Source organism: Ceratotherium simum, chromosome 9, assembly GCF_057802395.1.
Source record: "Ceratotherium simum simum isolate JZ-2026a chromosome 9, ASM5780239v1, whole genome shotgun sequence".
NCBI lineage: Eukaryota > Metazoa > Chordata > Mammalia > Perissodactyla > Rhinocerotidae > Ceratotherium > Ceratotherium simum.
The window spans coordinates 39,528,624-39,556,537 of record NC_141908.1 but is presented as its reverse complement, the minus strand read 5'-3'; the positions used below and the strand labels follow the sequence as shown (position 1 = coordinate 39,556,537).

At 36.7% G+C, this 27,914-nt stretch overlaps 1 protein-coding gene across 11 annotated transcripts in view; it reads right to left on the bottom strand.

Moving 5' to 3' along the window:
- Positions 1-27,914, bottom strand: part of PKP4 (plakophilin 4) — a 241,542-nt gene that overhangs the window by 107,259 nt on the left and 106,369 nt on the right. The window contains exon 1 of one of the 11 annotated variants that reach the window (XM_087435246.1): positions 25,757-25,814. The exons of the other annotated variants lie outside the window; for them this stretch is intronic. The gene's annotated coding sequence lies outside the window, so the exon portion shown is untranslated. Of the gene's footprint in view, positions 1-25,756; positions 25,815-27,914 lie in introns of those variants that run through there. 11 annotated transcript variants of the gene reach the window in all.

Below are 27,914 nucleotides of genomic sequence, written 5' to 3'. Positions count from 1 at the left end.
GTCTACTCAAAGCAAATGCTGAACTGTAAGTAGTTTAATTGGACAATGGCTGCTAGTTCAAAATACCAGGTGTGTGAACCCTAAGCTTAGAAACTATTCAGAAATAAAACTACTTAAATATTAGTTATGACAATATGAAAATACATAACGGGTAAGTGAGACATTGCCTACCTCTGCTTAACAATACCTAGATCACCGGCTCTTAATAGATGTTCAACAACAAGAGACCAGAGAGATAATAACTGTACAACATTCAGTATTAGGCTAAGCAATTAATTTTAAGGACAATAGTATTATGTTTACCTACACTTAGTCTTTCTCACCAGTGTAGGATTAAGGTATGTTTCAAATTAGAACATAAAAAAAAATTCCCATTCACAGAAAAAAATTCCATTTTAGTGGATTTTTATCATGTTTGAGTATCCTTTCAAGGAAATGGTTGGGAAATTTCCTGCACCAAGGCAGAAGTTGGAACGTGCTGTCCCATAACTCCTTCCCTCAGAAGCAGAGACGGGTGACTTCAGCTCTGCCAAGAAGATGCCAGACTGTGACTCAGGTGCTAAAGCCAAGACTCTGAAATCAGAAAACACGAAGCTCACTTTCTTTCTCACCTTCTTGCTTCACTCCCTGCAACAGGTCTCAGGGTCAAGCTCCTAACATGGAAATGACCACCACACAAGCTATGCTTGGTGGCAGCATCAGAGGTTTCTTTACTTGACCAATTTTGTGGCACAGATTTTGACACTGTTCCTGGAAGTTTAGTCTGAAGGCTTGTTCTTCAGTCCTTGCAACAAATGTGGGAATTCACTAATACCCACTTAATAAACACCTTTTTTTGCATAATTAGCCATGTCAGTCTGTGTTTCTTGCAACTAGAAACCTTGACTGATGCACCTATAGAAACCATTTACAATTGTGGAGTTGCTAGGAGAACATATGTACCCATAATATAGCTACATTTTTTATTTAAAAGTTGGGTAATTCCTTTGACATTTATATGGTTTGAGTAAAGTCAACATTATACCCCTACTGGCCATGGAGCCCACAATACTGAACATCCTCAGCTATGTTTATCAAAACCATTCTATCCATTGTTTGCTCACACTTCTCACAAGTAGGACATCATTAAAGCCCCAAAAGCAGAATATGAGGAAGCTATAAAGCATGGAATTTGTAAAGGTTACCCAACACCTGTGAATATTCACAAGTAAAATATATGTATACTTTGTTGCAAAATTATCATCACCCCTACAGAATATAAATTAAACACCCATATGTGACTGGCACCAAGATGGATGAGGAGGATATAAATATTTGACAATTCTGTCACTACTGGCTTCTTAGACTGACTGACGAGGAAGACAGTATTACAAAGCCATATAAAAACACATCTAATGATTTCCAAAATAATACTCATTAAGATGATTATGCAGAGATACCATCTATAAATTTAAAATTTTTACATTTTATCCTCTAAACTTAGATTGTGAAGGCTGATCCTTACATCAGTATCCAAAACTTGGCAATCTGAATTATAAGGGGACCTTATATTTGGTCTCCTTTGAGAAGAGCCAGGAAAATAATGCTAAAAGCATTTGCCAATGATTTAGTACATGACAATGTTCTTTTTAATTCTGGCAAACAAGACCATAAACAAACTTAGAAAGAAACTCCAGGCTAATATGCTATAAAATTCTATATGTTATATGCTATAAAAATGGCAACAGTTCACATGCGTTTCAAAGCTTTTCTTTATATTTACCTCATCTCTCTCAGGTAAATATATTGATAAATATCTTCTGACTCAAAGGAATAGGAGAAAACAAAGCTCACTTTCATGACCTTGTATGGCCTTGTATGGTGGGCAGAGCTGCACTGCCCAAGAAAGCCCAAGGAAGGACTCGTCGCCCCAGGTGTCAGCTACTCCAGGGGTGCCTCAGCTGCAGAGAACTGCCTCGCCCACGGGCACATCCTTCCGGGCAGGTTGCATCCAATCACTGATTGAAGTGAGAATATAAAGGCCGGGCTCAGGCTTGCTCTAGAGCTCTCCACGGGCTTGGCTGGCCTGCGTAGTATTGGGACTTCTCCCCTGGCCAATCCTGCTTTTCCTTCCCCTCTCCTCCACAAGTTTTGATCTGCAATAAATACTCGGCACTCAAAACTCCATTTCAGTGAGAACTCAACCTGAGACAGTATTGTTTTTTGGCATCCTATTATATAATGACAGAAATTTTCTCTCACTCCTAATTTTTAAATATTATGAGCTACTTCAAGTGTACAGAAAAAGTAGAGACAGCAACTCAATAAGCTTTGGAGAACCTGACCCAGGTATAGCAAATCTTAGTATTTTGCTACATTTGTTTCAGGTTTTTTGAGAAATAAAATATTACAGATACAACAAAATCCCCTTGTTTCTCTCTCCTGGATCCCATTCCTTTCTCTTCTTTCCTCCTCAGAAGAAACCATTATGCTGAATTTGGTGTTTAATATTCACATAAATATTTTATATTATTACTACTCCATATTTATAGATCCATAAATGATATATAGTATTGCTTTGCATGTTCATACAATTTATATCAATAGTTTACTGTACAGTCTTCTGCAGATTGCTTTTACTATGATATGATTCTGAGATTTATCAATATCAGTCCACGTAGATCTAGTTCATTTATTTTCATTACTCAACAGGATTCTATGGTACAACTTTAGTACAATGTATTTATATGTTCTCATCATGATGAACCTTTGGGTTGTTTCTAGTTTTGTGCAATTAAAAAAGCATGCTGTGAAATAAGTATCCTTGTAAAAACCATGTTGTTTACATGTGCCAGACTTCTCCAGTGTAGAAACCTGGAAGTGGGATTTCTGGGTTAAAGGCTATGCATATCTTCAATTTGACTTGAAGATGACTGTCACATTACTTTCCAATGTAGCTGTACCAATTTACATTCCAGCCAGCAGTGTATGAGAGCTCCACTTTCTTCACATTCTCACTGACATCGATTTGCACTTGGGGCTTAAATTTCTTTTTTTTTTTCGGTATTCCAATAGGCATGGGATGCTATCTCGCATTTGTTTTATTTTGTATTTCCCTGAAAACCAACATCTTATTTATGTTTTATAAAAAACATTTCAACCAACGTATGTTTATTGGCCATTTAGGTTTTTCAATCTCACAGATATAAACTCGCAGGCGGAGACTTTTTCCCTACTGCCAGCACCCAGGCTTGTCCTCTTCTGTGGGACAGATTTCTCATCCCCCTTACGCTAATATTGTAGCTTTGCAAACTTTTAGCTTTAGGTGAGGGACCTCGTCTTAGACTCCGCACCTGGAGCAGCCCTCAAATGGTGTGTAGGATGTAACCGTCAAACAGCACGCTCAAGATCACCTATGTCTGGCAGATTGCTTCAGCATGAAAGCCAGGTTTACTGCTTACTTAGCTTAGGATTCTCACTTTCATTTCAGTTTTGGTTTCTGTGACTTCCTTACTTTCTTTCCAGCTTAGCCTTGCTTTTAAAGATAATTTACATATTTTATTCAGCATATTTAGTTTCTTTCATGGGAAAGACTGGTTAGGGTATTGAATCTGCCAGAATTGGGAGTCTAAACAGCTTTTTCATGTTTTCTCTTAATTTCTCTGAACTATATTCAGGGGGAATTTCTTAGTACTACTTTCAATTCACTATTTCTCCATGTGCTCTGTTTAGCGTTTATCTCTTCTATTATACTTTCTTTCCAATGGCAATATTTTCCATTTCTGAGACTTCTAGTTGGTTTTTTTTCATATCCATCTGTTCCTGCATGCTCATTTGGAGTGAAATCTCTCTTTCCCCTTTCCTATTTAGGTTTACCTTTACCTAAACTCCCAGGTACCTCAGTTCTAAATGAGGCCTTAAAATGGTGATTCAGTGTTCCTTTTAAACAGAAATACTACAGGTACTGCACATGAAGTCATGAAGCTATTGTCTCCTTCCTCTGGCTTCCAAAAGCCTCAGGAAGCTTTTAGCCATTAGGTACTTCCACTTTCAACTTTGAGAAACAGGAAGAGCTCTACTCCAGATCTTAGTTTCAACTCCACACTGAAAGCAGAGCATATTTCACCCTCCTGTGGCCTCCTAGGCTCTCTTAGTCTCATTAAATCCTCACTGATGGCAAGTAGTAACATATTCCCTGACCCTTTCCAACTGTGCCTTATGGAAGCCTCATTCAAGTTTACAAATTCTCTCTTTGCAAACTCTTCATCTTTTGCTCAGAATATTTTCTATCTCTGGGTTACTAAGAATACTCTCTACCTACAGGCTTCAATTGAAATGTAGTTCTTTCCTGAAAATACTGGTTTTCCTGACAGCTCTCTCTAGTGAAGACTATACATTCTTCACATCTCATACCTGAGGTGCCCAAAAGAAGGGAGCTGGCATTCTTCTGGCTCCTCACTACCTCTACTTACTAGGAAAAAGCTGCTTATAGTGTTCCTCGTTGTCATCATGTCAGTAGGGTTTGTAATGATATTCCTGATATTAGTAAATTGTGTTATCTTTTTTCTTAATTGGTAAAGACCATTATTCTTCCAAATATGTGCAACAGCTCCTTGTGCTTTGAGGCTCATGCCATCCAACTACAGTAGCCCACTTGCATCACTACCATCTATTTACTTCAAGTTATTCCGATTCACTGATTCAGGAGTAGCTACAATAGTTACCACCACGACGATGACAACAATTAAGAAACAGCAGCAGGCACTCATGTTAGGCAATTAGTGATGACACCCTTAACTTCCTGTGCCCACATTCACGCTAATCCTCAGGTCTCTTGCCAGGCTCAGTGGAGGGAATGTCCTTTTCTTGACTAAGGCTCTCCATGGCCTCTGCCTCTTCCAAGATCTTGCTTCTCTCTCCTGAATCTTCAGTGTCTCCCCTCAGTTTAATGTTCAACTCTTTCTCATTAGAAAACTTATCTTCTTGATCTCAGGATTCCTCAATCTCTGTTTCCTTCCTCTTTGATCTATACTATACCTTTTGCTAAAGATTTTTCTTTAAATTGACTCCTTTTTAAGACATAGTATAATTCCAGGTATTAAAATCATGTTTTCTGGGCCGGCCCTGTGGCTTGGTGGTTAAGTGCGCGCTGCGATGCTGGCGGCCCGGGTTCGGATCCCGGGTGCGCATCGAGGCACCACTTCTCTGTCCATCCTGGGGCCGAGTCCCACATGCAGCGGCTGGAAGGGTGTGCAGCTGTGACATACGACTATCTACTGGGGCTTTGGGGGCAAAAAATAAATAAAATCTTTAAAAAAAAAAAAAATCATGTTTTCTAATGCTTTTATAATCTTCCTAATATAAATCAAAATACATACAATTTAAAAAAATGTTCCTGTGTGTACTAAAAATCATTTCACATCAGCAGTCCAGGTACAACACACTAAGGGTCAACATGCCTTTCCATGCCTATAAATCTCAGCAGGAAACTACTGAGTACTGGTTATATTGAAAGAAGAAAACTGACATGGTCATTATGGGATACAATCAGTGGCTAAGAAAGCATTTTTATTTCAATCATTGTTGCTTAAAAATCTTCCAAAAAATTTTTACTTTTCTGCCTTAGTACATGGAAAGAAAGAGCTTTACATCACTGAAAGAGCAATTATCATTGAATAATAACATGTCAGATTTTTAAAGTACAGAGGATTGCACAGGATATGTCCTGTTCTCAGGACATACTATACATTTTTTCCTCTCTCTCTTACATTCAAAAGATGAGTAAATTATGGTTATGACCATATCTTTGAGGCTCTTGAGCCAGGCCTAGAGAACGATTTTAAAAATGAATATTTAAGAGCTAATAAGAAATTCTCAAAAACAGCCTAAATACCATTCTCTAATCTAGGCTGGTACTAAAACCAAAGCAGCCATATTTTCAAAGTGTCCTTGAACTTCTCAGCCTTAAGATTACCAGCCAGTAATGTAGGTGATCAAATGTCCTGGATTTCTATCAGTTTACTTAATAAATCATTATCAGGTCTACTTGGCAGTCCCTAAATCATACATAATTAATTATAGAAATGCTAAGCATATGATGTCGTCTATCCTTTTTGTACTGGCTAGTTCCCTGTGTTAAAAGGAAATTCAAAACCAAAAACACTTGAACAACTAACATTGCCTTTCTCAATCAAACTGTGTTCTGAGAACACCAGTGTCCCACTGTCCCACAGGTATGCCCTTAAAGGAAGGGGTTCCAGGTCAAGTAGGTTTAGGAAATACTGCCCAGAAGATTCTAAATCTTGGAGATTCACAGCAACACTAGCACATTAAAAGTTCTGAGAAGTCTACTAGTAGGAAATTAGCTTACCTTTGTTTAACCTAGCAATTCTTTGATTTATTTAAACTAAGCACATTTTTTCTTTCTCAAGGAACAACTATATAGTTTAGGAAACAATATTGTCTTGCAGAACACAACTTAGGCAATACTGAAAAATCAAGCTCATTTAATGCATTTAGGGATGGTTGAACTAAGGAGTACTACATTGTATTCTACATTAAAAATATTTTTTGATACATTGGATAACAAAATTTTAATCGCTTTTGTCCAGACTGAATATTTACAAAGGGCAGGGCAGCACAAAGAGTTAACCTTCAAATGGAAACTGCTGACATCACGCCTGAGAGACTGAAGGGTGCACATTATTAGGACACTTCTGCTGGACTAGTTATCCTATGCTATGCCCATTGCTTCTTACATTTAGATCTTGTCTAAGATAAGAGAAAAATATAAGACACAACTACCAATCTGATTTTTTTGTTACGCTAGCTAACAGTCTAATAGAAGACGAACAATTTGAAGATCTTTATAGTTTTATCATACTGCCAAACCAAACAGGATTATACCAGGTTCTAACTTTGATATCTATTCCTCAGTTTTAATGAAGTAGAGAAAAAAACAGCAAAGCTTACCAGATGCTCTAAATTTATATCCTAAAGCTCAGGCTCTTATCTGTGACTGTCAGCAACGTTCCTTTGTTAGGAAATCAAAATAAAGGAAGACAGGTTTATATTAAAACTTACAAAGAAAGCCTTTTGTTTAGAGCCACATGCAGATGAGAATGTCAAGGTAAACAGGTAAAAAGTCCAAGATATTCCCACAGCACCACAGATGGCTTTTAAAAAAACACTGTCTACTCAAGGGGCTGGCCCCGTGGCATAGCAGTGAAGTGCGCGCACTCTGCTGCTGGTGGCCTGAGTTCAGGTCCCGGGCATGCACCGATGCACCGCTTGTCAGGCCATGCTGTGGCGGCGTCCCATATAAAAAGTAGAGGAAGATGGGCACAGATGTTAGCCCAGGGCCAGTCTTCCTCAGCAAAAAGAGGAGGATTGGCATGGATGTTAGCTCAGGGCTGATCTTCCTCACCAAATAAATAAATAAATAAATAAAATTGTCTACTCAACAGTAACTCATTGCCATTGGCTATTTGGTCTCTCACCTGGCAATCTCTGACCATCACATGGGTCCATGTGCACTAGTGATGTACAAATTCACTATCTCTAATCAGATTCAAACCCTGCATTTTCAATGATCATCGGCTAAGGAACACTACCTGAAGGATGAATCACGGCCTCTACCAGGCCACATTCTCCTGTGTTTTCTATTTCTCCACTGCAGTGGTTCTCCAAGTGTGGGACCTGAACTAGTAGCATCAGCATCAGCATCACCTGGAAACTTCTCTGAATCAGAAAGGGTGAGGTCCAGCCACCTGTGCTTGAACAAGTCCTACAGGAGAGTCTCATACACACGCAAGTTCCAGAACCACTGTCCTAATGGAACCACCATTCCTCTTTGACTCAGGCTCAAACTATAGGTGTTTTCATCATTTCCTTCCTTTTTGTTATTTCCCATTCTTCATACATTAAATGGTTTCCCAAATTCTGTTATTCCATCTCTCTTACACTGGTTGAATCCATTCCCTTCCTTGCTATTCCTGTCATTCCTACCCTAATTCAGGTTCACATTAACTTCAGACTATTGCAATAACCCCTCACTAAGTCTTCTGCCCACCACAGTGGTGAAGGGCCTTGCCTCTGCTTTTCACATTTCTTCTGGATAAATCTGTCGAAGGCACAATGCTACTCATCAATAATCTCTATCCTTTATTAAGGGTTTACTGGGCTCCAAGGTCTCTCCTGAGCACTTTATTTGCATTACTTCATTACCTCTGCAGTCAGCCTGCAAGGTAGTCAGGGTTACCCTCATTCCATAGAGGGCTGACCTGTCTAAAGAGATGGAAATCCAGGATTTGAAATCATATCAGTCTGACTCCTAAACCCAGGTGTTAACCACCTCCCACTCCATAACAGAACATATAAAAAGCCAACTCAGTCGTATTTTAAGACTCATGGCAGTCTGGCTCCCCAAATACCTTTTTTTGGTCTCTTGTCACTCCCCTTCAGACACTTAGACTGAACTACTCATGGTTTCCTATACACACTACTCAAAGCTTTTTCTCCTGTTGTTCCATCCAACTGAAATATCACTCTCCCAAGAATGCCTCTGCAGTCCTTTATCCAGCCCTTGAGTAAAGTGTTTGAACCATTATACGTGCTCCATTTACTAAATGGATTCTTCTTAAAGAAGAGTGAAATCTACATTTCATTCATCTCAGTATTCTTTTAGCTCCCTGCAAAACCAGAACAAGAAAACCCTGCTAATTCATTCAAGGTGAATTTTATCCACATTTTATTTAGTATGTTATAACTGCTTGCATAGATTTTTAAATTTACTGATTCCTGAGTATTTTTATACAAGGACAGGCATAATATATGATGGTTGATCCTTTTTGAGGCACTTAAGGCATTTTAAATGTAATAATAATCATATCCTTACAATGTAGGTAAGGAAAATTAGAAAAATCAAGGGTACAAAAGAACTTTATACTTTTATTTAAAGTCACAGAGAGAAGTGGAGGCAGAGTTGGGATTAGACCCAAGGTTTCCCAACATGTTATTGACTGCTCTTTTAACAAATTAGCTCTATCAGGAATTTCATATTATTTATAGTGACATGGTCGAATAAGTTAAAAAAAATAACTTGCATAATTTCTGTGGCATTGTGGCTTACTGCTGTTAATAGGACTCACCTCATGACACTGTTCCATGTCCCCAATTGCTTATTCCTGTTTCCAGCTGCCGAACTCCCTGATCTCTCAGGCATTATATCCTGCCTATCAGAAAATCAGGCGTTTCCCAGGCTTGGCATGGCATTTTTGAAAACCTGTCCACAAGACCACTGACATTTTAAATTGTTCAACTAGCAATGCCTTCTTTTATTTTCATTTACCTTCTCTCCTAAAAAGAAGAACGTGTATGTGTGTACACACACATATATGTACATATACACATATATACACATATACATATATAGTCATGCGTCATTGAATGACAGGGATATGTTCTGAGAAATGCATCATTAGGTGATTTTGTTGTCGTACAAATATCATAGAGTGTACTTACACAAACCTAGATGGTATACCCTACTATACACCTAGGCTATATAGTACTAATCTTATGGGACCACCATTGCATATGTGGTCTGTTGTTGACCAAAATGTTATGTGGTGGATATATATAAATATATACATGCTGTATATACGTATGACTGTACGTGTGTAAATAAAAATAATTCTAGTTAAGTCTAGTTAAGCTTTCTATTCGTTGAGGTTTTACCAATTTATGTTTAAAATTTCTTTATTTAAAGAAGTTCTAGTAGTCAAATAAATATTGAAGAAAAGAGCTACAACATGGACAATGGATGCTTGGAGAAAGTGTCAGTTGCAGTTGTCAAGGACAACTCTTGCTGTCAGTCTCCAACAAGGTAGTAATTTGGTAGAATTAATGTCAAAAACACAAGGAGATTTTCTTTAAAATGTAATGTCTTGGATATTTGATTAGCCATTAGTTTAAAATTTATTAAGAAATTATGAAAAATAATAATGACAACATTAACAATTTATCTGGTTTTCTAGTACATAAATGTTTCAAAATTAGTAAGACCAATGATGCATATCACCTAATGTTAGATGCTTATTTGGGAGCTAATTGACTGCACAGTAAATAATAATACATATAAATCATTATTTGCTGAAATGAAAAAGTGAGAAGAATAAATGACCAATCTCCCACTTCCTCTATGTGGACTAATTACTGCAAACGCAGCAAAAGATATGAAAATGATAAGAGAAGCAAAAACAAGGCTAAATTTAATCCTCCTTTCTTCAGTAAATCTAATAAATAGCACTAGAAAATAAGAGGCTAATTTTAAAAATGATTAATTTAAGGTTTGGTTAGTAACTTAATGAAATGTAATGGGGAAAAAAACACAAATACCATCTAGTTCAGATAGATCTTTTCTTATGATTATACTTTTTTAAATTAGTAGGCTTATTTCTACAGTTGTTCTTTCTGCTCTGCAGATATTTTATAGCTAAAGTTCATGGTGGGGGGCGGGGGAGGGTTAACTAGAATTACAATATACATTTATTAGTTGTGCCCTAGCCAATTAAATGGTTCTTGTGAAGGCTTGTTACGGGCTCAAGAGGTATACGAGGTGTTCAATTGTTTTGTCTTTTTAATTTTTTAATTTTACATTTTATCTGTATGGCTTCACTAACATTATTGTTCTTCTCTAAACCTCCAGAAATTCTCCTGGGATTCTTGAGAAATAAGGTCAGGAAAAATCAATGTATTATTGATAACAATAGGACACATCTACAAGGGACACTAAAGCCTTTTAGGATAGAACTGGGGCATCTCTAGCTACAGGTTGAGTCCAACCGCAAGGCATCTGCATCCAGACTCAGGGCCATTCCAGTTTTCTGGTCTACAAGTGCACTACTTTGCGTGGTTCCACAACGTCCCCGTTTTTCTCTGACTCTCCTGCTTTCTCCCCTAATATCCAGCTCCCTCCACTAAAAGCAATTTTTTCTTTGTTACCTTTATTTAATAGCTGCATTTTCCCTACTTACCTAAAAAAGCAGGCAAGTTATACAATGTTGCTTTTTGCTTGTGTCAGGTATATATGGCTCTCAGTAGAAAAACAAAACAAAAACAAGAAAAGGAAAAAAAAGACAAAAGTTCTTAGAAAAAGAAGTGCCAGAGTTGAATAAATGTTATTTTTATTGTTCAGACTAATTTACTTATCTGAAATAATCTTTAAATTACCACATTTAGAATTCCTTTTTTCTTGCATGCAATATATACTCATGAAGCAATGTATCTGCTTATGGTTGGAACAGGTATAGTTTAATATAAAATGTCTTCCTTTCTTATTTTTTGTTAAGTCATAACTAATAACAATACTAGGTATGAATGAATGAATGAATGGGTCAGGTACTATGCATATATTTTTCTCTAATCCTTACAAAAGTACAGGCCTCTACTGAGTCGAACAATCCTAGGATGGGAAAGGCAAAATAAATGACTTGCTCATGGTCACATAATTAGTAAGTGAAGAGCTGGGAATGGAATTCTAGATCCTTGCTCTTTCCATTATAGGAAGCTGAAAAAATTAAGGTTGTCTTATTTTCTATTCCTGAAGGTTATATTTAGTACTGTAATAGACTTTACTGCTTCAAAATTTTCTTCCCAAATTAAATAAAGTCCTGGAATGTAATAAGAATTAAAGAGCCAGATGTTAGCATATATGGAAACTTACTAATTATGACAAAGTGGAATTTCATTCAATGGGAAAGAACTACTGGTATAATTAGAGAAAACAAAGCTAGATTACTACCTCAAACCATACACACAGGCACACGCACATGCACACATCCATACACAAGTTCTATAATAAATGAAGAAAAAATTCCCAAATATATAAAAAAGATGACCTAGGAGAATATAATTATAACCTCAGGATGATAGAGACCTCCTTAAAGAAGACAAGAAATCCCCAAATCAAAAGGGATAAGATATGCATATTTAATTATATAAAAATAAAGCTTCATATGCCAAAAGACCATGCAAACAAAGTCAAATGACAAAAATAAAAAAAGAGAAACAAATATTTATAATATGTAACACATAATGGACATTTAAAATCTCATATAAACAAATTTTACAAAAACAGTAAAAATAGGCAAAGGGTATCAACAAGCAAGTCATCTAAGATGAAATGTAAATGCTAATTAAAATGCCAGAAAAAAATGGCTCAATTTCATTTGTAAGAAGAAAAAAAACAAATAACAATGAGATGCCATTTTTCATCATATTGGCAAACATATTAAAAATGGTATCATCCAGGGCTGGGGAGGAGCCAGAGAAAAGGACACTTGCACGTACTGTTCACGTCAGTGCAATCTGCTATAAAACCCTTTGGGAAAACAAGCTGGTAATATCTATTAAAATTAAAAATACATATTCCCCATGATCTGCAATTCTACTTTTCGATATCTACAGAAATAAAAGTAACCATATATATAAAATATTAATTGCAGCATTATTAGAAATAATTTGAATGTCTATCTATATGGCAATATTTTAAAATATGGAATCTCCATACTACATGTAATAACTACTATATAGTTCTTAAAAAGAATGAACTAGACCTTTATTTGTTGTCTCAGAAGGATCATTACATACAATTAACTGAAAAAGCCAGTTGAACAGTTGGTGGGATCAAGAAACAATGGCAATATTTACACTTTTATATTATCTCTTTATATTGTTTCACTTGTTACAAGCATGTGACTTCTTTAATTAAAATCTGATTCAGAAAATAAAGAAAAAAGAAAACAATAAAAGAGCTAAAGAAATAAAGTATTGTTTAAATACTATCAGGACAGATCTTGCTTAGGAATCAGTCCCATTCCTGGAAAATGATATTGTGATTGAGAGGAGAATTGGTATTTTTGCTTTTTTGAACCCATTAACGTACGCTAAAGGAGTTCAGTAATATTCTAATGGCTTGTAAAGGCACATTCTAATAATGAATAACAACACTTATCAGATTTAAAAGTACATAGCATTGGTAAGGGTGTGGAGAAAAGGTGCTGTGGGAAGGTAAATTAGTATAAACTCTTGGGAGGGCAATTTAACATTATCTAAAAAAACAAAAAATGTACCTACCCGTGGGCCTATCAGTTCTAGTGCTGAGACTTTAGATATATTTGGAAAAGGACACAAAACCAACCAATCAAATGCAATTGGAAACCTGACACCCATCAATAAGAGACTGGTTAAATATATTACATACATCTATGTAACACAACTCCATGCAATTGCTAAAAAGGATTGAAGTAAATCCACAAGCGCCGATGTGGAATAATCTCCTAGAAAGATTATTCAGGAAAATAAAGCCAGGCAGTTGTTTTTAAAAAGATACATATGCTAGAGTATTTGGAAAAATTTTTTCTTGATGTATACTCAAGAAACTTAATTTTGAGGAAAGTTTTAACAGTTGGGAAAAGGCACTGAACATTTGTTGGTGGCTTACTTTTTATTTTATATGGTTTTGGTGAATTTTAATTTCTATTACCTTGGGTATTCATTTCTGTTATTAATTTTAATAAATTAAATAGAATAAGAGTTGTTTCTTCATGTAAAGCCACACTAAGACCCTAATTTTTACTATTAGCTAAATGTTCCAATTCTAACCTATTTAAAGAAGAGAATGTTTTACAAATTAGTTTTCATGAAGGGCATGAAATACATGATAAGAGTAATTAATATCGTATTTGAAAATATATGCTGTATAGTAAACAGGTTATGGATTTTATGGATCCCACTGTATATATTTCTCTTGAAGCTCCTTAGGACTCTTTAATAAGGAACTAGTATCTTTAGAAAGGTGCTTCTCAGACTGCTCTATAGTTGTAATTAATTTTCTTCCATAAACTGCTTACAAGGAAGGAAAGAGCAACTTATGCTCAGTGTAATCATAAAACCAAATCTACATAATCTTTCTTAAAAATTCTATATATTAACATACTTTTTGGAAATAAAACACAGAAGAGGACCCTACACAACTTTAAATTTTAAGTCATGTTAGGGCCAAATCACTTAAATATTATATATCAAATGGTAAATTTTTCACTTAAACTAATAATATTCATAGTTTGAAAGGGTAGTCATTTTATTGTACTACATTATTTTGATTAGGTATTCAAAGTAGAAATAATTTTTAAAGTAATAGCTGGTTATACATATATTTATAGTATTTTTTTATTATAGTAAAATATACATAACATAAAATTTACCATTTTAACAGTTTTTAAGTGTATAGTTTAGTGGCATTAAATACATTCGTCCTCTTGTGCAAACATCACCACCATCCATTTCTGGAACTTTTTCATCTTCCGTAATTGAAACGGCACACTCATTAAATTATAGCTTCTAATTCTTCCCTCGACTCAGCCCCTGGCAACCACCATTTTATTTTGTCTCTGAATTTGACTACTCTAGGCACGCCAGATAAGTGGAATCATACAATATCTGTCCTTTTATAACTGGATTATTTCACTTAGCATAACGTCTTCAAGGTTCATCTATTGTAGCCTGTGTCAGAATTTCCTTCCTAGTCAAGGCTGAATAACATTCCATTGTACGTACATACAGATTTTGTTTATACATTCATCTGCTGATGGATACTCCAGTTGCTTCTATTTTTTAAAAACTCAAAATTCTATAACAAATTTAAGCCAAATTCTTCAACAAAACATCTTGAAATTAACATTTCTTCTCTATGAGCTTCGTCTTCTGTAAAGATACTATTAACCTTAACAAAATTCAGTAGTGAAAAGGCTTATCTACAAGGCTCAAACTAGTATTATGGCTTTCCTTTCTGAAATTTAAAAGAATGACTTGATTATACATGCATTCATTTGTTTAAATTTTGAGTGCCTGCAATGTGCCAGGCACTGTGGTGGACAGAGAGGAAGAGAGAGAGAAAGAGAAGAGGAAAGGGTAGGGGAGAGAGAGACAGATAGAGAAAGAGAGCACGAACACATGAGCTTCACCATCAGACCCAGGAGTTCTGTGTAGGGGCCACAGGAGCAGAGTAGTCTAAATCTGACATGAAGTTTCTCCTCAAGATAGTGCGGAATTGAATTAAAACACTCAAGCTGAAATGTCAAAATAAATCCCCATTTTAAGATGCCAAATAAAATTAGGTACCTAGAAAGTTGGTGAGCATGAAAAGCTGTGTGGTGCTGATGAGACCACGTGGCTTGGCATCCATTTCCTGGTTGCCTGGTACAAGAAGGCAAACACCATCTGCCTCACTAGCTGTGGGGACCATCAAAAGACCTAAGATGTGCGAAAGCTTTAATGAACTTCCAAGTTCCATTAAAAAACTTCTAATCACAGATTTCGATTTTAAGATTCTAGAGCAGGGATTGGCAACCTTTTTCTATAAAGGGCAGGATAGTAAAATTTTACGTTTGTGAACGATAAGATAGGTCTCTGTCACAACTACCCATCATTGCCCTGGTAGTGTGACAGCAGCCATAGATGGTAACATAAAAGAATGAATTAGTTATGTTCCAATAAGATTTTATTTATGGACATTGAAATTTGAATGTAATCTAATTTTCAGGTGTTGTAAAATATTTTTCTGAGTTTTAAACCATTAAAAAATGTAAAAAATATTCTTAGCTTGCAGGCTGTAAAAAAACAGGTGCAAAGCCAGATTTGTTTGGCCTGTGGGCCAGAGTTTGCCAACATAAGCCCTAGAATTTAAAAACTTGTAAGCCTCTTTAAGGGTATATAGGTTTTTTGTTTTTTTGTTTTTTTTTGTGAGGAAGATCAGCCCTGAGCTAACATCCATGCTAATCCTCCTCTTTTTGCCGAGGAAGACCGGCTCTGAGCTAACATCTATTGCCAACCTCCTCCTTTTTTTCCCCCAAAGTCCCAGTAGATAGTTATATGTCATAGCTGCACATGCTTCTAGTTGCCATATGTGGGATGTGGCCTCAGCATGGCCGGAGAAACGGTGTGTCAGTGCGCGCCTGGGATCCGAACCCGGGCTGCCAGTAGCGGAGCGTGCACACTTAACTGCTAAGCCACTGGGCCAGCCCTAAAGGCATATAGTTTGAGATAAAATGAACAAAGATGAAAGGATTAAAGGATTCAAGGTCTAACCTGAATCTGAATCTAGGCTCTGTCACTTATTAGCTGTATAATATTGGACAAGTCACTTTAACATCTATAAACCCCAATTTCAACATCTGTAAAATGGGGATAACACCCACATCACACAAGAGTTGGTGTGAGTAAATGAACAAGATGCTAAACGCTGTGTAAACTGTCAAGCTGTTTTTAAAGAATTACCCATTATAAAGTAAAAAATACACATTTAAAAAAAAATACACCAGCATCATGGCAGAGCGAGTTGTTCCCTTTGTCTCTTCCCTCTAAGGGAGAAGTAAACAGATATCCATTAACCAGCAGAGGATTTCCAACACAGCACAACAAGACACCTGAGAGATCCATGCAGCCATACGTTTGAAGGTGGGTGGACTAGACCCTTGGGAAGCAGTGGAACTAAGGGAGCAGGCCCCTCTCCATTCCCAGTGGCAGCAATCCAGAACATGGATCCTTATGCAGCGACCAGTGCAAATGAGTAGAGGTGGGGGCAGCCTGGCCCACGGGAGCACCCACCGACCGTGGCAGCCCTGCCTGCAAGAACACTCCTCCAGTCAAGTGGTGGTGGCCCGGCCAGCGCGGGTGCGACCCACGAAGAGGTGGTGGCCATGCCCAAGCGAGCTCAACTTGCTGAGCGACTGTGGCCCAGCTCACACGAACTCAGAGCAGCCCTACCACCACAACTACAAGCAGAAGGGGCAGGAACAGAGAAAACAGCCCCTACTCCCCGCTCCCCAGCAGTGGCAGGTGGAATCTGTGGCCAGAAGCATCAGGAACCACAGCAGAACTGGTGACCCAGTCCCAGTGGTGGCAACCCCGACACCAGCTCCACCAGCAGCGGGGGCTATAGACACATCCCCAGGCCCCCACCAGCGACAGTGATACTCATGAACCCAGCACATATGGCAGTGGTACAACCAGCACCCCAAGACAACCTGGGCACAGCAGCACAGGTGGTATACGGGACAGCAGCATCTGAGGTCTCAGAGAGCCAGTGGAGAAACACGAAACCCAGGTGACCAGAACCAAAATAACCAAGCTGTACCCAAATAAGAAAAGGTGATTACTACTACAAATATGCCAGCAGAGGATCAATTCATCAAACACCATGAAGAACTATAGTAACACTGCAGAACAGAAGAAAAATGACAACTCTCAAGATACCAAACCTGAAGTCACAGAAGATTACAATCTGACAGAAAATTCAAAATAGCTTCAAAGAGTTACAAGAAAACTCAGAAAGACAGTTCAATGAACTCAGGAATAAAATTAATGAACAGAAGGAATACTTCACTAGAGACTGAAGCTCTACAAACAAAAACCAAACAGAAATTCTGGATACGAAGAACACAATTAATGAGATAAAAAATATGGAGAAAACATAAAAAAAAAGACCTGACCTTACGGAGGAGATAGTGAGCCTGAAGGTAGAAACCTAGAAATGCTTAAGGTGGAGGAGGAGAGAGAACTGAGATTTTTAAAAATGTGAAGAAATTCTTCAAGAAATATCTGACTTAATTAGAAAAAGTAACATAAGGATTACAGGTATCCTAGAGGGAAAAGTGAGGGAGAAAGGAGCAGAGAGCCTGTTCAAAAAAATAACAGCTGAGCACTTCCCAGACCTAGGGAAGGAACTAGACATAAGTATATGAAGCCAATATAACTCCTGTTTGCATCAATGCAAAAAGACCTTCTCTAAGGCATATAATATTAAAACTGTCAAAACTCAATGACAAAGAAAAGAAAAAATATTAAAGGCAACAAGAGAGAAGAAAATAACCTACAAAGGGACTTTCAGTGGATTTCTCAGCAGAAACCTTACAGGTTAGGAGAGAATGGAATGATATATTCAAAATACTAAAAGACAGAAAATATTAGCCAAGAATACTCTATCCAGCAAAATTATCTTTCAGGTATGACAGAGAACTAGAAGATTTCCCAGATAAACAAAAGCTTAGAGAGTTCATCACCACTAGACCTGCCTCACAAGAAATGATGAAGAAAGCCTTCCCAGCTGAAACAAAAAGCCAAAGGTTTACAAAACTTTGAGAAAGGAGATAAATGAACAGACAAAATGAGGAAACTGCAGCTCTCTATCAGAACAGGTTAGCAAACACTTAATTATAACCTAAAGGATAAAGGGAAAGAAAGTATCAAAAATAACTATAGATACTTTAATTTAGTCACAAACAAACAAAAAAGAATAATTTGTGACAAAAACATAGAAAGGGAAGAGGAAAGGGATGGAACCTGCTTAGGCTAATGGAAATAAGAGGCTATCAGAAAATGGACTATTTCAACTATGATATATACAAACCTCATGGTAATCACTAAACAAAAAATCAGAGCAGAGTCACAAATCATAAATAAAGAGAAGACTGAGAAAACCATCACAGAAAACTACCAAACTGAAATGGCAGTCAGAAATACAAGGGAAAAAAAACAATGGAAATATAGGACTGGAAAACAAGAGATAAAATGGCAGTATTAAGCCCTCATACATCAATAATCACTCTAAACGTAAATGGATTGAAATCACCAATCAAAAGACACAGAGTGGCTGGATGGATTAAAAAACAAGACCCAGGCCGGCCCCGTGGCTTAGCGGTTAAGTGCGCACACTCCGCTACTGGCGACCCGGGGTTCGGATCCCAGGTGCGCACTGATGCACTGCTTCTCCGGCCATGCTGAGGCCGCGTCCCACATACAGCAACTAGAAGGATGTGCAGCTATGACATACAACTATCTACTGGGGCTTTGGTGGAAAAATAAATAAATTAAAAAAAAAAAACAACAAAAAAAAACAAGACCTAACAATATGGTGCCTCAGGGAAACACATCTCAGCTCTAAAGACAAACACAGGCTCAGAGTGAAGGGATGGAAGATGATACACCAAGCAATTAGCAAGTAAAAGAAAGCGGGTGTAGGCAAACTTATATCAAACAAAGAAGGGACAAAGATTGGAATTATATAATGATAAAAGGGGCATTCCACCAAGAAGACATAACACTTATTAATATCTATGCACCTAACACAGAAGCATCAAAGTATTCACCTACACAAAGTATACACCTAACACAGGAGCATCAAAGCAATTATTAACAGACCTAAAGGGAGAAACTGACAGCAACACAATAATAGTAGGAGACCTCAACACCTACTTATGTCAATGAATAGATCATCCAGACAAAAAGTCAACAAAGAAACAGTGGCTTTAAATGAAACACTAGACCAGATTGACTTAATAGATTTATATAGAACATTTCATCCCAAAGCAGCAGAATATACATTCTTCTCAAATGCACATGGAATATTCTCAAAGATATACCATATGCTGGGAAACAAAGCAAGCCTCGATAAATTTAAGACTGAAATCATCTTTTCTGACCACAAAGTTGTGAAACTAGAAATCAACTACAAGAAAAAAGCTGGGCAAGTAACAAATATGGGGAGACTAAACGACATGCTACTAAACAACTATTAGGTCAATGAAGAAATCAAAGGAGAAATTAAAAAATACCTAGAGACACATTAAAATGAAAAGACCACATACCAACTCTTATGGGATGCAGCAAAAGCAGTACTAAGAGGGAAATTTATAGCAACACAAGCCTACCTCAACAAACAAGAAAATCTCAAATAAAAAAGCTTACCCTATACCTAAAAGAACTAGAAAAAGAAGAACAAACAAAGCCCAAAGTCAATAGAAGGTAAGAAATAATAAAATCAGGGCAGAAATAAATGAAATAGAGACTAAAAAAAAAAAATAGAAAGGATCAATGAAACCAAGAGCTGGTTCTTTGAGAAGGAAAACAAAATTGACAAAGCCCTAGTTAGACCAAAAACAAAGAGAGAAGACTCAAATAAAATCAGAAACGAAAGAGAAATTACAACAGACACCACAGAAATACAAAGGATTATAAGAGAATACTATGAAAAACTATATGCCAATAAACTGGGTAACTTGGAAGAAATGGATAAACTTTTAGAATCATATAATCTCCCAAAACTGAATCAAGAATACATAGAGAATCTGAATAAACCAATCACAAGCAAAGAGATTGAAACAGTAACCAAAAACCTCCCAAAAAACAAAAGTCCTGGACAAGATAGCTTCCCTGGTGAATTCTATCTACCAAACATTCAAAGAAGACTTAATACCTGTCCTTCTCAGGTATTCCAAAAAATTGAAGAGGAGGAGACACTTCCTAACTCATTCTACGAGGTCAACATTACCCTGATACCAAAACCAGACAAAGACAACACAAAAAAAGAAAACTGCAGGCCAATATCACTGATGAACATAGACACAAAAACTCTCAACAAAATATTAGGAAATCGAATACAACAATATATTACAAAAATCATACACCATGATCAAGTGGGATTTATTCCAGGGATGCAAGGGCAGTTCAACATCCCCAAATCAATCAATGTGATACACCACATTAACAAAATGAAGAATAAAAATAACACGATCATCTCAAAAGATGCAGAGAAAGCATTTGACAAGATTCAACAACCACTTATGATAAAAAAAACTCTGATTACAATGGGTATAGAGGGAAAGCACCTCAACATAATAAAGGCCGTATATGACAAACCTACAGGCAACATCATATGCAACAGAGAAAAAGTGAAAGCCATTTCTCTGAAAACAGGACCAAGGCAAGGATGTCCACTCTCATCACTCTTATTCAACATAGTACTGGAAGTTTCAGCCAGAGCAATTAGGCAATAAAAAGAAATAAAAGGGATGCAAACTGGAAAGGAAGAACCGAAACTCTCACTATTTGCAGATGACATTATTTTATATATAGAAAATCCTAAAGAATCCACCAAAAAACTACTAGAAATAATCAACAAATACAGCAAAGTTGTAGGATACGAAATCAACATACAAAAATCAGTTACCTTTCTATACACTAATAACGAACTAGCCAAAAGTGGTCAAGAATACAATCCCACTTAAATCACAACAAAAAGACTAAAATGCCTAGGAATAAATTTAACCAAGGAGGTAAAAGGTCTAAACATTGAAAACTATAAGACATTATTGAAAGAAATTGAAGAAGACATAAAGAAATGGAAAGATTCCATGCTCATGGACTGGAAGAATAAACATAGTTAAAGTGTTAATATTACCTAAAGCAATCTACAGGTTCAACGTAATGCCAATCAGAATCCCAATGACATTCTTCAAGGAAATAGAACAAAGAATTCTCAAATTTATATGGAACAACAAAAGACCCCAGTAGCCAAAACAATCTTGAGAAAAAAGAACAAAGTTGGAGGTACCACACTCCCTGAATTCAAATTATACTACAAAACTATAGTAAACAAAACAGCATGGTACTGGCACAAAAACAGAAACACAGATCAATGGAACAGAATTGAGAGCACAGAATAAAACCACACATCTATGGACAGCTAATATTTGACAAAGGAGCCAAGAACACACAACGGAGAAAGGAAAGTCTCTTCAAGAAATGGTGTTGGGGAAACTGGACAGCCACATGCAAAAGAATGAAAGTAGACCATTACTTTACACTGTACATAAAAATTAACTCAAAATGGGCTAAAGACTTAAATGTAAGACCTGAAACCATAAAACTCTTAGAAGAAAATATAGGCAAGTACACTCCTTGACATCGGTCTTAGCAGTATCTTTTTGAGTATCATGTCAGGCAAGAGAAACAAAAGAAAAAATAAACAAATGGGGCCACATCAGATTAAAAAGCTTCTGCATAGCAAGGGAAATCGTCAGCAAAATGAAAAGACAACCCACCTACTGGGAGAAAATATTTGCAAATCACATATCCAACAAGGGGTTAATTTCCAAAATATATAAAGAACTCATACAACTCAAGAACAAAGAAGTGAACAACCCAATCAAAAAATGCGCAGAGGATATGAACAGACATATCTCCAAAGAAGATATACAGATGGCCAACTGGCACGTGAAAAGACGTTCAACATCACTAATTATTAGGGAAATGCAAATTGAAACTACAACGAAATATCACCTTACACCTGTCAGAATAGCTATAATTAACAAGACAAGAAATAACAAGTGTGGGAGAGGATGTGGAGAAAAGGGAACCTTCATACACTGTTAGTGGGAATGTAAACTGGTGCAGCCACTATGGAAAACAGTATGGAGATTTCTCAAAAAATTAAAAATAGAAATACCATATGATCCAGCTATCCTGCTACTGGGTATTTATCCAAAGATCATGAACTCAACAATTCAAAGATGAGCCAGCCCTGATAGCCTAGTAGTTCAAGTTCAGCATGCCCTGGCAGCCCGGTTTCGCTTCCCAGGCATGGAACCACCACTCATCTGTCAGTAGCCATGCTGTGGTGGTGGCTCACATAGAAGACCTAGAACAACCTACAACTAAAATATACAACAATGTACTGGGGTTTTGGGGAAGAAAAAAAATGCAAAGAGATCCATGCATCCCTATTTCATTGCAGCATTATTCTCAATAGCCAAGATGTAGAAGCAACCCAAGTGTCCATCAACGGATGAACAGATAGAAGATGTGGTGTATATATATACAATGGAATACTACTCAGCCATAAAATAGACAAAATCGTGCCATTTGCAACAACGTGGATGGACCTTGCAGGTATTATGTTAAGTGAAATAAGTCAGACAGAGAAAGACAAATACTGTATGATTTCACTCAGATGTGGAAGATACACAAACACACAGATAAGGAGAACAAATTAGGGGTTACCAGACGAGGAGAGGGTAGGGGAGTGTGAAAGAGATAAAGAGGCACACATGTATGGTGATGGATAAAAACTAGACTATTGGTGCTGAACACAATACAGTCTATACAAAAACTGAAATACAATAATAGACACTTGAAATTTACACAACGTTATAAGCCAATATGACCTCAATAAAAAAAATACATATATACATACACACAAATATGTAAAAGTACAGGGAAGAGATTTAAAACAATAAAAACATCTGACCATCTCCACAAAAAAAAAAAAAAAAGGAAGCACTATGTTCTCCTCTATGACGTTTACTTGCCAAAAATTTGGGGATACATTTTCAATTTCTAAGTAGAGGAAAACAAAATGAAGTAATTTGGATCACAGATAGATGTCTTGGATTCGATTTTTACTAAGCTCTTAGCATTGTACAACGTTATCGTACTGCTCAGTTAATACCTTACTTCTTTCATCTTCTGATCATATTCTGTTCTCAGTAGCTCTACTTTGTCACTTTTTGTTCTCTCTTCTTAATCCTCATATAAAAGGGATCCAATTTTATACATAAAATCACGAGAAGAAAGTAGAGGTTGAAGCACCATTCATGACAAATGACTGAGAGAAGAGTGGTTTGCTTCTTGTTACTATCATATGCTCTATTTTCTATTTATTAAATTTCAAAACAAGTAATCTCAGCAACTTTAGGGGCTCTTGTGATCCTCACAAAATTAAAATGGATGATTTCTTTAATAAAACCAACTTGAAGATATCAAAATATCAGTGCCAACGAACAGTATAGGGATGACGGATAAATATGTTAAGTTGTTCTTTAATATTCAGATACTGAGTTAAGACACCCCAAAGTCTTTATTCAATATTTCCCATCACCTTACTCTATTAAGAAATTCTGTAACTAGACGTACTATGGTGATCACTTCACAATATATATTGATATATATATATCAATATATCACAATAAATTGAATGATCATGTTGAATTTCTGAAACTAATATAACGTCAATTATATCTCAATTAAAAAAAAATTCCTTCCTTATGTCTATTTTATTAAAATAATGAAAAACAACTGTTTTCCGAAGATATTTTGGACAGTAATTTTCATGTCAACAACTCAGACTTCCAGTTGACAGACGTGAAAAGATTGAGCTGAATTCTGCAACTGTCTTCTTCACCTTCTAAAAGCAGGGAGTTGATGTGGTGAGAGGATGATAACTCTGCACCAAATGCTTAACGTAAATGGTTGGCAGAGTATCAGGTTCGGTCAGTGCTCCTGTCCAGGGTCTGAGGCTCTGGCAAGCGGAGGCCAGCACAATGGCCTGCACCCACCTCAGAGGTGCCACCAGCCTCAGTGCCTAGGACCATGCCTGCCTGCATGATGACAAGGATGAGAAGACTGGGTCCCTTTGGAAAGAAAGGAGAACGCAGTTTGCCAAGACCTTCTGAATCCATCAGCAGAGTGAATAAAAGTGTTGTAGAAAGAATCACCACATGGCAGACTATGGTTATCCCTCACTCTCCTTGAATCCAAACCTAAATTAGTACTTTGAATATACATTTGTAACATTTATCTTTCAAAATACACTAATGTACAGTAGTCCTCCCTTATCTTCTGGGGATACGTTCCAAGACCCCTAGTGGATGCCTGAAACTGGGGATAGTACCAAACCCTATAAATACTATGTTCTTTCCTAAACATACACACTTGACATGTGACAGAAAAACTAGCATGAATTTCTTTTTCCTCCTTCACAATTTCATGGATAGAAGATTCGTTCTTACTGAGAAATCTTAGCAACCTCAGCGTACTTTTCTTTTCTTTCCTTATTAAGTAGAGAACTTTCACTCTTTCATGTAAAGGAGGCACTTTACGGCTTCTCTTTGGCATACTGAATGGCCAGCATCACTACTCTCGTGCTTTGGGCCCATTATTAAGTAAAATAAGGGTTACCTGAACACAAGCACTGCGATATCATGACAGTCTATCTGATAACCGAGATGGCTACTAAGTGACTAACGGGCAGGAGGCGTACACAGCATGGATAGAATGGAAAAAGGGAGGATTCATTTCCTGGGTGGGATGAAGTGGGACAGCTGGAGATTTTATCATGCTACTCAGAATGATGTCCAATTTAAAACTTATGAATTGTTTACTTCTGGAATTTTCCATTTAATATTTTTGAACCTCGGGTAACTGAAACTGTGGAAAGTGAAACCATGGATAATAGGAGACGACTGTATTTATAATTAAAACAAAGCATTTTAATAGTATTGTGTAATGAGTGTCCAGAATATCAAACTGTAGGTAAAAATACATAATTTGGCAAATCTTAGCATTTTCTCAGCAGCACACACTAAGTTGACCAACACAGTGTTTTAGAACACTTTAAGTATGTGTTATAGGCACATATATAGCTGGATTTAATTTAAGAACCACGATATTTCATTGCAAAGGCTGCTGGGCTGATGACTCTAGTCCCAGCAGCCTTGTACTCTAGGACAGTGTACAGAATGACTTGGATGTTTTCTGGCTCACTACCCCATCCCATTCATGAGTAAAATTTTTTATGACAGAGCAAATTTTAACCATTTCCTTATATTTCTTCCTATATTTTTAATGAGAATATATCTAGCACAGATTCATCTAACGAATTATAATGATACTAGTATTATTACCTATTATTTATTAGGTACTATGAGCCACTTACTGTTCTAATGCTTTCTATGCATATCATAAATGGTGAGTACAACCAACACCCAATGAATGATTTCTATGTGCCAAGCACCTCTTATTTAATTTCTACAACCACCTCATGAGGTATATATCATTATTCTCATTTTTGAGATGTAAATCATAAGTGTCTAAGGTTACACACCTGGTAGATGGCAGAGCAGGGATATGAAGTTAAGAGATGTGACTCCAGAGTTGGTGCTGTTTATCACTGTCTTTCGGACTCACACCATGACCTCCAGAGTGTGGCAATGAAATTGATTCTGAGGTGGAGAGGGGAAGATAATAATCTCTTAAAAACAATACAAGCCTAAGTAATTCATCAAAGGTCTCACTGCCTGGCTTGTTATTTTACTCTGATGTGATCATCTCCTTCAATTTAATAACTGTGACTCATAAGCCTTTCTTTGGCCTTATCTAAATAAGATGGCACTACAAAATGGTACCCTGATGGTCTCAAACAACTAACATAATTTGTAAAGTTCCAGGGAAGCAGCTGTGGATGGAGAGAATCTAGTTTGCAGTTTTTTAGAGATGATCTTCTCCATGGTTTCCCGTCTGATAATCAGTGCCTTCCATGACGTCCAGCTCTCTTTACAGTGAGACAGTAATGCCTTCAGCGGATCTTAAGACTCTTGGGATCACAAATAAGAACACACAAGTGCAAGTAGAAAAAGAAGGAAGAGCCACATTGCTTCATTTATTTATCTGGATCTCTCCATTCTGATTTTTCTATGAGGAATTCTGTTTTTAAGCTCATTATTGTCAATATATCTGATTGAGAAAGAAGCTAAACACATCCCAGGTGAGACTGTACCATAGCAACAGGCTTGCCATGAATTCTTAGGGGAGCAGAATTTCACAGAAGTATTTGATTGCCTATTCACACTCTTGATTACAACACTCTGAGCTGTTAAACTAAATTGTATGCCATTAGTGTACTGAAGGAACTTAAAATAAAGTACCCTGTGTGAAGATATTTTTCACACATATGTTCATATTGAGATGTGTTTAATTGTATGTGGCCCATTTCCCTTTTATTTAGAAAACAAGAGAGACATCTTTAAACTATTTCAGAACTTGCCAATGTCACAATGTAGTAATATGATAAATAAGGCACAACCCTTTATCACAGGTAAATATTGAATCCTTATTCTGGTTCATAAATATTTGCTTAATCCTCCACTGTGATTATGACAGAATATAAATGTACTGTCCTTAGAATGTTATCAGGAGTATTAAAGTACCTTGAATAAACAGTGGGTAAAATAACTACCGGAAACAAACACCTCAGTCTCATAGTAGATTATATGTGGACTATGCCTATTGCTCAGTTGGGATAGTATATTGGTAACAAACGAAAAATAGGCCACAGAGAAAAAAAGTAGTTTATGTCTACGGATTATCACAAAATGTTAGCCACCCTACAAATTATGTCATGACCAGAAGTGAGACCAGGGAGGATATAGACAGCATGGGGAAAATTCATCACAATCATCAGAAAATCAACTCAAAGAAAATCCAGATGAGTGTGAATTATTACCATCCATCTTCATGTCCAAATATAATACACTTAACCAACTTTTTCCACATTTGGCTGTAAATGGTGTTGGAGACAGAGAAAAACATTTACAATGTTTTGATTTAAAATGATTTAAATCAAAGAACAGAGGAGCATTATGAGGAGTTATTTTTATACAACCAATTCTGTTATTTATGCTACTAGAGACACGCAATGGTGTGGATCTAATCCAAATTACTTACATTTGATTTTGTAATGCATGGCATGATGCTTCTATAGCAGATTTGCCTTTCTAATTACGTTTTGCTTTATTATTAAAATCAGTTTACATGTACTTAATATACACCTGCTGTATGGGAAAGGTGGTGTCTCAGAAGCCTGTTGGGCAGGAGAACAGCTGGCTTACAAATACACCAGACAGGCTCCAGAGAAGAAAGAACTGACTGAACAGTCTCAAACCTTAATTACTTTATAAGCACTTAAAGTTTACATGAGATTAGTATAAGTCACTTGTTTCCTTTCCTCCATTTTTGCTGACGTTGTAGTTGGCTTTCTTTAGAAGACTGGGAAGTTCCTTGAACTACCTAGAGCACAGTGAGAAACTATCATTTCACTAAATAAACATGTACTTATATTTAATTTATTAGACATGGTTTTAAGAGACAATTTCCTTAGAACCTATTCACAAATCAGAATATTCAGGACTATTTATTTCAAGCAAGCAAATAGAAAATAATCATAATACAATGGAATCATGCAATGTTGCAAGTATTATGTAGTG